The 10,260-nt window shown below is 40.7% G+C and overlaps 1 pseudogene; it reads right to left on the bottom strand.

Annotated features, from left to right (window-relative positions):
- Positions 1 to 944: 944 nt before the first annotated feature.
- Positions 945 to 1,921, bottom strand: LOC101582320 (annotated as a pseudogene).
- Positions 1,922 to 10,260: the final 8,339 nt, after the last annotated feature.

Genomic DNA, 10,260 nt, shown 5'->3' on the forward strand with positions numbered 1-10,260 from the left:
TTTAATCTTGCCTTTCATAGTCATCTGTCACACTTCAGAGTGATTTCATGGAAATGTGAATCTGTTATGGCTTACTTGGAACTCTTTAACAATACCGTGATCTTGGAAAGGACAAGCAAAGCCATCTCTGATCTGGCTTTTGCTTCCCCCTCTGCTGCCCTAGCTAAGTTGGTCATCTAGTAGTTTAGCTGCTAGCCATTATAACTTTCAGTTCCCACAAACTATCTTGTGCTCTCAAACCTTTTTCCTGTGTATATACTTAATATTATCTCTTCAGGGACTCTGTTTCCCCTGTGAATGTATGCTGCAGTTCAGTTCATTTCCTCTATGAAGTTTTTTGTGATAGGATCTTATGTTCTATGTACCCCACTCTGATATAGCACTTACGTCAGTTATTTAGGATCTCACCCTGCTGAATCGAGGCCCTGAAGGGCAAAGTGTGTGATTTGTATAACCTTCCTAAGGTGAAAGGATTCAGTTTAATTCTAAATGCACAATGTCTGAGTTAGTGCATGGGACGTAGTAAATGCTAAAGACAGAGTAAGGGCTAGAGTTTTGTCTTTGTGAGACAAGGCATCGATTGCTATGTACTTCATACTGACTTTGAACTTACAGTGATCTTCCTGCCTCAGCCTCCCATGTTCTGGGTTACAGACCTGCATTACCATGCCCAGCAGTAAATGCTAAAGTAACACTTGAATTGATTAGGTCTTTTCTCTTTGTAAATCTGTAGTATAGCTGCTAAATTTAGATTCTAAAGAGAAGGAAGGAAAAAGGAATTAAAGATTTATTTTTCAAAGGTGAAAGAACATGAAATGGCTAGTGATTTATACCCAAGAATAGTCATCTCTATTCTAGAAATAATACCAAGAAAATACTTTTTTTTTTTGGCAGAACTGGGGATTGAACTCAGGCCCTTGTGCTTGTCTGGGAAGCGCTTATTCCTCTGAGCCATCTCCCCAGCCCCTATAATTATTTTTATCATGAGCACATTTATTTGTACAATATGCAAAGTAGCAGACCAAACTCAGTGGCCAGGCCAAGACACTTCCAGGTGCTAAATGTCAAGGTGATTGAGACACTGTCTACAAGCCCAAAGGGATGCTAAAGGAACTCCTGCCCCACCTGGGTAAAGAAGTGTGTACCTGGGAACACTGTTTGGTGGGCAGCTCCACATAGGGCAGGGGTGATTCAGACCAAAGCTCATTTTCCAGCTCTACACTGGTGAAGAAAACACGTCACAAGTTAGTTGGCCTCTTGGTGATGCTCCCCCCCCCCCCCCGGAGCCCACAGGGGTCACAACTCAGGCACTAAAGGGATCGGGTGCTCTGGGATGTCCACCTGGAATCTGTCTTGCCCCTGTTTCCTCCAGTAGGGCTGCAGTAACCACCTGGGGTTGGAAATCACCATCAGGTACTTTCCCATCAGGTTGGTCAGGACAGCTTGATTTTCCAGCGCCATAGCCTGCATGGGGCTGTAAAGTTTCCCCAACGTCAATAAGCCCGGAGATCATGCCCCAGCCAAACCTTTCTTCTTCCTGCAGCAAGGCCTGATTCTGCGTAGGGCTCATCCCCAGCCTCTCCTTCTGCAGTGGCCACCAGCTGTCTTCTTCCCAGTCCCTGTGAGTGATGTGGATGGCAGTAATGCAGTTCTTGTAGGTGCTTAGCAAGGGGCACCACCAAGTCTCCAGGGTTTTGATTCCTTTTAAGACAAAACTGGCATACGGCTGCTGGAAGGAAAAACAGCCAGACTTCATCTCCTCGGGTCCTGGGCCTCAGAAGCGCTGTTTCCTCACCCCGCAGCTCTGGCCAATTCTGTATTCTCACTTACCCCAAGAAAATAATTAGAGTATCTATTTCTCCTAGATTTTATCAGGCACAGTTAGTGTGAAAGACTTAGCAATTTAGGGTGAAACATAACCTGCTACTCTAATCTGTCTACTGCAGATAACACCTCTTCTAAAAAAATAAAAAAAGGTTAAATTAGCTGGTCATAGTGACACACACTTGTAATCCCACAGTTTAGGGAGGCTGAGGCAGAAGGATTAGCAAAACTCCTATCTCAAAAAAAAAAAATTGTTTAAAAGGTAGCCATGTGTCAAGACTCTGGCAATCCCCCGAACCAGGGGGGGAAATGGTATTAAGTTATACTGGTTAAATGGAAAATGCTGTTTTTCTCATGTAACTGCATTTTCTGATAATTTTGAGGGGAAACCCCTGAGAGTATAATTTCATATGATTAGTTTAGAACAGAGAACCTTGCAATAGTTTTCTAAGCAGTTCAACAGCCCTATTAACAAAATGGCATTTCAGGTAGATTTTGGCTTCTTATTTAAAAAAAAAAAAATTCATTCTATAAATATGTGGCAATACATGAATGCTTAACCATGTGGAAGGACACTCACTCTTGGCAACTAAAGAAGTTTCATCCAAAACAACAGTAGTGAAAATATGTACAGAAAATTATTTAGGAGCCAGGGTATAGCTCAGTGGCGTAAGCGCCTGCCTCGCAAATGCAAGGTCCTGTGTTTGATCCCTGGTGCCACCAAAAAAAAAAGAAAATTATTTAGCTTCAATTCTGAACTGTTTGCAATCGACATTTGCATGGTTTACTACCTGTTTTTATAATCTTGTGTCCAGTGAGGTCCCAACTACTCAAAACTGCTGGCAGCAACAGGAGCAAGTTTATATTTTTTGGGAAGCTGTAGCACTAAAAGTTAATTCTGAAATTTGCAACAATACTTTGATTTATTCTGTTGTTACCAGCCAACACATTTCTTGTGCAAAGATGTACTTGGTACTACATAAACAACTTATCGTGCTGTCACAATGCATTTAATTCTCAAGGGAGAATTTAGTTGTCCATTTATCACTGAAGGCAAATTCCTACTGCTTGCAGTTGTAGGGCTTCACCTGCGTTACTAGGCAAGCACTGTCACACCCACCCATGTCACCAGCCCCCTTTTCTTTACCTGGCAGACCTACTTATTTTAAAATGAGCTTTCCAGCTAGAAGCATATTAAAATGCTGCATGTTAGCAGTTCTTAAGCCAGTTTGAGCACAGTAATCTTTAGGAAAGTATTAAAATACAGATTATAGGAGCCGGGGAGATGGCTTAGTAGAATAAGCACTTGCCTGGCAAGCACAATGGCCTGAGTTCAATCCCTGGTTCCGCCCCAAAAAATAAATAAAATACAGATTATAGGAGCTGGGGATATAGCTCAGTGACATAAGCACCTGCCTGGCAGGCAGAAGGTGTTGAGTTCAATCCCCAGTACCAAAAATATATATATATTCCCAGATTTTATTTTATTTTACTTATTTTTCTTGAGACAGGACCTCACTCTGCAATTCAGGCTGATCTTGGCCTTGCAGCAGTCCTCCTGCCTCAGCCTCCCAAGTGCTGGGATGACAGGCATGCACCACCACACTCAGCTAACAGTCTCCTATTCTTTACCCACAAGTCCCGAAGGTATCTTCATTCATAGTTTTCTTAGTATGTTGAAATCTGAAGAACCATATGCTGAACTATGCAATGTGGTCTGGGAAAGTACATTTTCTATTTCTTTTTTGGGGGGAATGTTGATGTATTAGACTGTCCAACCTCAGGGTAGAAAAATTATTGCCATCATAATTCAGAAGTTACCTTTGAGGCTGAGTGTGGTAATAAAATATCTGGGAGCAGGACTCCCTCAGTTTTATGACCTATTCAAGCATCTGATGTCAACTTCAGGGTGGGTGAATGATACTTTCTGTGTGTTGCCGTGAATAGTTACAGCCACTGCATTCATCTCACAGTTTAGGAGCCTGATGTATCTGGGAATGTGTGGCAGTTCTTGGTGCTTTAATACCAATTTCTAATCTTGGTATTGTTGGTTGGTTTGGAGCTTTTTATGTTTTCTTTTTTTGGATCAGGGTCTCACTATGCATTTTAGTCTGGCCTTGAATTTACTATGTACCACAGGTTGGTCTCAAACCCACAGCAGTCCTGCCTCAGCCACCTGAGTGCTGGGATTGCAAGCATGCCACATTAAAAAATGTTTTTTAGGGGGGTCCTGCCCCTTAGCTCAGTTCTTTAAGTGGCTGCTTCAACAAAGCAGTCAGGCTCAGGTTGCTGTGGTTTGATCCAGACAATTCAAGCCAGCCAAACCTGCCCTGAAGGCATTCAGAGCAAAAAAAAAAAAAAAAAAAAAAAAGTTTTTTAAAAATTGAGTCCTAAAAAAATAAAATAAAATAATAAAAAAATAAAAATTGAGTCCTAACCAGGCATGGTGGTGCATGCTTATAATATCTGCAACTCAGGAGGGTGAGCCAGAAGAATTGCCACAAGTTCAAGGACAGCCTGAACTAAAAGACCCTGTCGAAGAGTAGAAGGAGAGCCTAAGAAATTTAAGGTGTTTTTTTGGTTTTGCCAACTGTAGGGCTTCATTACTTGAATTCACATTAGGAAGTCATTCTTGGGGCTGGTGAGATGGCTCAGTGGTCTAAAGCACCTACTTAGAACAAGCTTAGCAAAGCACAGGGACCGCGGTTCAATCCCCCAGCACCACATGCCAGCCAGCCCCGCCCCCTGGTGGGCTGAGCTGTACGTACACACACACACACACACACACACACACACACACACACACACACAAAATAAAATAAACTCAAAAAAAAAATAAATCATTCTTGAGGGCTGGGGAGATGGCTCAGTGGAATAAGTGCTTCCCTGGCAAGCGCAAGGGGCCGAGTTCAATCTCCGGTTCTGCACCAAAGAAAAGAAAAAGAAAAATCATTTTTAATGGAGAAGATAATTTTCATCATAAAATTACACATCATGCAGCTTTGTGAACGTAAGGGCACTTCCCCCCATGGTTAATCTCCTTAGAGATAGTGTATTGGTTAAGGGGTGCGCTGGTGGTTCTTGATTGGTTAATGGACTGGACTTGACTCTTGAAGACTAAATTACTTGATCCCCTCTTATTTGAAGTCCCCAACTTAGACTGGTGAATAAGCAGTCTTTTCTCAGTCTGGCACCACTCTTGATTTGTGAATGTTTGTGATTGTTTGAGAACAAGGACAGGGGTTTTTGTTGTTTGGTTTTTTTGTTTGGTTGGTTTTGGTGTTTTTTCTTTTGGCTGGCTGGAGTTGTAGGGATGGAACCACAGCAACCTGAGCCTGACTGCTTGCTGGGTTGAAGCAGCCACTTAAAGAACTGAGCTAAGGGGCAGGCCCCCTGTTTTGGGTTTTTTTTGTTTGTTTGTTTGTTTGTTTTTGGTTTTGTTTTTTGTTTTTGCAGAACCTGGGATTGAACTCAGGTCCTTACATTTGCCAGGCAAGCGCTTATTCTACTGAGCCATCTCCCCGCCCCAGGGACAGGTATTTTTTAGTCTGAACTTCTACCTTCATCAGTACATTATATGGAAAACCAAACACTACAGTGTTTTTTGCCTCCAGATCAGAATTTTAACTCCTGAGGAGCTTTCCGTCCCCATATGGCCGGCAGGTTGATTACCTGTTTGTGATTTACTGAATAGGGACTGCAGGAAGGAATCTCATTCATTCATTTGTTGGCTTCACTAGACAGGCATTTGGCTACCTTGAAAGTGAGAATTACTCCCTGTGTGACCTCCACTTCACCCAGCCTGACCTCATTCTTTATCATTTCATAGTTTGTTCACATTGACATTCATAGCACAAAGCAGAAATCATGTACTAGTTTTGTTATTTTAAGTTAAAGTATATGAGTGTTTGAAGTTATGAACTATTCTATAGTCATTAGCCTTAGGCTTCTTTAATTTAAAACACAAAAGAAAATATCAAGTCCGCATCTTGTACAGCAGTTAACCACTAAGAAGAATGTATGCAGTGTGTTAATTATTGAAACTGTCCTACCGATTTGATTTGAAGCTGTCTCATTGCTATTTGATTATCAATAAAATTATGGCAAAAAAATATGCACAAGGTCAGTCAATAAACACACAAAAGAAAATGTAATAACATTTCAGCATATATGGTTAGAATAAAAAATTGTGGAATGAGGAGAAATTCTAAGATGCCTGTAACTTCCCTGCCTAGTAAATTCATGATATGAGAGGACAAATGAGGTATAGATTTTAATCCTTCCAACATTCCATTTTTGTTAATCATTCTTCCTGTTCAAAGCAGCAGCAGAGGGATAACTTATGAGTGGCTGCAGTTATAAATAGTGCGTTATATAAGCACCCAAGGGCAGAGATAAGGATAGAGTTAAGAGTGTTAAAAGAGAACACAATCTTTTATTTTTGTTTTAGCTTTAATGTGGCATTGGGAGCTGGGCATGGTGGCACATGTCTGTGATCCCAGCACTCTGCGAGGCTAAGGCAGGAGAGTTAAGGCCAACCTGGACTTACATATATGTAGTAAGACCTTACCTCAAGCAACCAAATGAGAAAATCTTTCAGAAACCTTGTATATCTTAAAGAGAATGGCTATATCTGGACCCTCATAAATGTCAGTCTGGCTCTACATTCAGATAAGTGTAACAAATACTAGTAGAGACTGATAAAATTTAAGATTAACTTTGGAGCAGTTTATTGTATTTCCTCTTAGCCCCTAAAACTTGAATTACAATGTCCTAAATTGATTTTTGTTCCACAAAACATGATTAAATGAAGCATGGGGTTTGTAGATAACAAACCATAGATTTTTTTGGATTTGTAGCTTTCTCCTTTTATACTCGAATCAATTAAACAAAAACCTGTGAGAACTGGGAGCAGTAGCACAGCCCTGTAAAAGCCCAGCACTCTTGAGGGACTAAGGCAAGATTGCTGTGACTTCAAGGCCAGTCTGGACTATATAGGAAGACCTTGTCTCAAACAAAAACCTTTTTTGAGAACCTTAGTGCTTTTCAATGGCTACTTTTAATTCTGCAGGAATTTCATCAATAGTTGTCTGCAGTTCATAATCACTTTGAATGGGTATACGTACATACCAAAGCTGCTTTTAATCCTCGCTTCTCCTTCCTCTCCAATTCCCCTATCCTACTTTCATTCTTGTTATTAACCCTAGCTCATGGTATGGCATATGATGTTTACATTCGTTGAGGCTGTTAGGTTCCTGGATATGGTACTTCTTTATTCTACTTATTTCCTCTTTGCCTCCCCCTCATCCCTCAGACTTTCCCTGGGACCCCTTTCTCTACAGGAATATTTGTATAAAATAATTGTTATGTTAGCTACTAAAATTACAGTACCAAGTTGTAGGAGTTACTTGAAATACTGTAAGTGATGTTAGTGAATAAATTCAGGGCTTTACATGTATATGATTGTCATGCACATGCTGTAATAAATTTAAATCATTTTGTTTTTCTTTTTTTTTTTTTTTCTTTAAAACCATTGAGTTTCTCTTCCCTCTTGGGAATAGTGTATGTTTTAGTATTTGTTCTGTTCATTGGCCATTCAAAAGTGCTCAGTGATAATCTGAGATCCAGAAGGCATTATAGTGAAGACCAAGTTAAATACAGTCAAGCACGTGTGTGCATGAAGTTGTTTCTTTTTCTGTGAAGGACTAGAGCAGGAATAAGCAAGCCATGGCAAATACCTGGGAGTTTCATAACCTGGGAGTTAATTTTTTAAAGGATGGGTGGGTGGAATATGCAACTGAGATTGTGGCCTACAGAGCCCAGGATATTTCCTCTGTGGCCCTACCCAGAAAAGGATTGGAATTCGAGCAGACGTAAGAAAAATATAGAGAAGAGGGAAGCTAGCATAGTCAGGAGTCAGAATACAGTGCTCAGAACTGGTTAGTGACTAGGCCAATAATTGTATATACCATGTCCTAGCCAGTAAGTAGAGTAATACACCATCATTAAAATGCATTTAGGGCTGAGGGAGTAGCTTAGTGGTAGAATTCTTGCCTGGCATCACAGTGCCCTGGGTTTGACCTCCAACGCTGCAAAAGAATTGCAAATATAAACATGTGAAAACTGTTCGGTCTATAACTACTAGTGCAGCTTTTATGTTAGTAACATACAGAAAGATATGTAATTAAGAAAGATACATTATAGCAACTAGAAAATACAGTCATTGATTTTAGTATGTCTCTAGTACTCTCTTACGTACTAGTGTTAGGTACCTGGGGTGCAGCAGTCTTCTCAAGATCACACTGTCAGTGTCATTTTAAAAAGAAATGGAAAGCTGGTGGCACATGCTTGTAATCCCAGCACTCAGGCTGAGGCAGGATTGCTGTGAGTTTGTGGCTAGTCTAGGTTACAAAGTGAGTTGAAGACCAGACTAGATGGCATAGCGAGACCCTGCCTCAAAAAGACCCCCCCTAAAATAAAAATGGAAGTGATTATAGGTTAAGTAAGTTGTGAATCCAGATCTGTATCATATTCGATACTCAGAAATACTTGGATATGTGGAAAGATCATTTATGTTTTCACTGGGAAGAGTTAATCTTCCCATATGGCTCAACAAAGCTAAAAGTTGTGGGGTTTTTGTGAAACCAGGGACTCAGAGTTAAAAGTTTTAATGCAGTGGAGTCACAGATAACTAGAAATGCTTGTTATTCACAAGCTCTTAATAACATTAATTGGACATAATAAGCATAGTACAGATATTCTTGTAAGATGGTGAACTCTTAAGTGAAGTAGGTATAAGCATTTTATAAAGCAATTACCAAAGCTATATACAATTTAAAAATTGGTCATAAGTGTTTGTACATCCCAAAGGCGTCTGCCTTCCTTGGGGCAACTTTTATGACATCTATACCAAAAATTTAGGGGATGTGTTTAATCACATTGCCCAAAAGGAAAATTTGCTGCATGAGACACTATTGGTAATGTTTTACTGAGAATAGGGTGCCTCAATTGTAGAAATGCTCTTTAAAAAGCAAAGGCAGAAGTTTATTATAGAAAAGAGGCACACCGAGTTGCTGCACGCACAACCTAGAGACCTTTTTTATTTTGTTTTGGTTGGTTTGTATTTTTGAGACAGGATCTGGCTATGTAGTTCAGGCAGGCCTTGAACTCTGTATATTGTGGGCAGGCTTCAAGCTCACAGTGGTATGTGCCACCAGGCCTGGCTAAATATTTCCCTGTTTTAAAAGAAGTATTTCAAGGGCCGGCCAGATAGCTCAGCACATTAAAGTACCTAGTTAGGCAGTTGCAGGAACTGAGTTTGATCCCCGCCATGCGGTGCATGCCTGTAATCCCAGTCCTTGGGAGGTTGAAAATGGGAGGATCACTGTGAGTCCAGTCTGTGTAATAAGACCCTGTAGACCCTGCAATATATAGTGTTTCAGTTTCTAGTACCTTATTCATGTCATCGGTCATGCAAAACAGCACTTGAGGGCAGTATACCAACACAGTGAGTTTATTCTTTTTGCATAGGAAGGAGCCAGTGTCAGATTGTCTATTCTACCTTGTGGGAGTAATTTATTTGGGAGGCCCCATTGAGTGCAGGGCTGGTAGGTGTCAGTCTTATCTGGAGAGTGTCTAGCCAGAATGGAACAGCTTACTGGACCAGGTATTGGGCAGGCTATGACTGGTTCCCGTCCTACCTGGTTTGGTGCAAGGCTCTTTGCCAGCTCTAGCACTTTCCTCCACCTAGGCCCTTAGTCAACATTATCCAAGGTCATAGAGAGTTGTGCGTTTTAATCATGAATAGGTGGAGAAGTACTTAAACTGGTTTAATAACTTGGAATACATTATTTCAGAGTCTGAATGCTTCAGTAATAAATGTGAAACAGATTTTTTTGTGGAACAACCACAGTTTCCTTCCAGCACATCATTTGCCTGTCTTCTTTGTTTGTGATACAGTAAAACTTTGAGGATTTATAGTTTGCACAAATTGTTCATTCTGGGAACTATCAAACCTCCAAGATCCCTTCCAGCTTGATTCTACAAAGTTGAAAGGTTACCTGGCCAGCCAACAAATGATTCCAAAAAGGCTTTATGTATTTACCTCAAGGCCAGTGGTTCCTCAGTTATCCTGCATCAGAATTAACTGATTAAAGTTGACAAGCCTACTAAGTTGGGCCTGTATTTTATAAGAATGACTATAATCAAAGAAAGTTTTCTCTTTGTTGAGATACTGAAATTGTAGTGAAGACCTTGTCTCTTTTGTTTTTGGTGGGGTTTTTTGTTTTTATCTGAGATGGTCTCACAGTGCAGTTCAGGCTGCCAAGAGTTCATTGTATAGCCCAGGCTGGCCTCAAACTCAATGATCCTCCTGGCTCAGCCTCTGAAATACTGGATTAGCATGTCCCAGTTCTCCCCTCCCCCCTTTTTTTCCCC

The sequence above is a fragment of the Octodon degus genome, unplaced genomic scaffold (genome assembly GCF_000260255.1).
Source record: "Octodon degus isolate 3935 unplaced genomic scaffold, OctDeg1.0 scaffold00068, whole genome shotgun sequence".
NCBI classification, from domain to species: Eukaryota; Metazoa; Chordata; class Mammalia; order Rodentia; family Octodontidae; genus Octodon; species Octodon degus.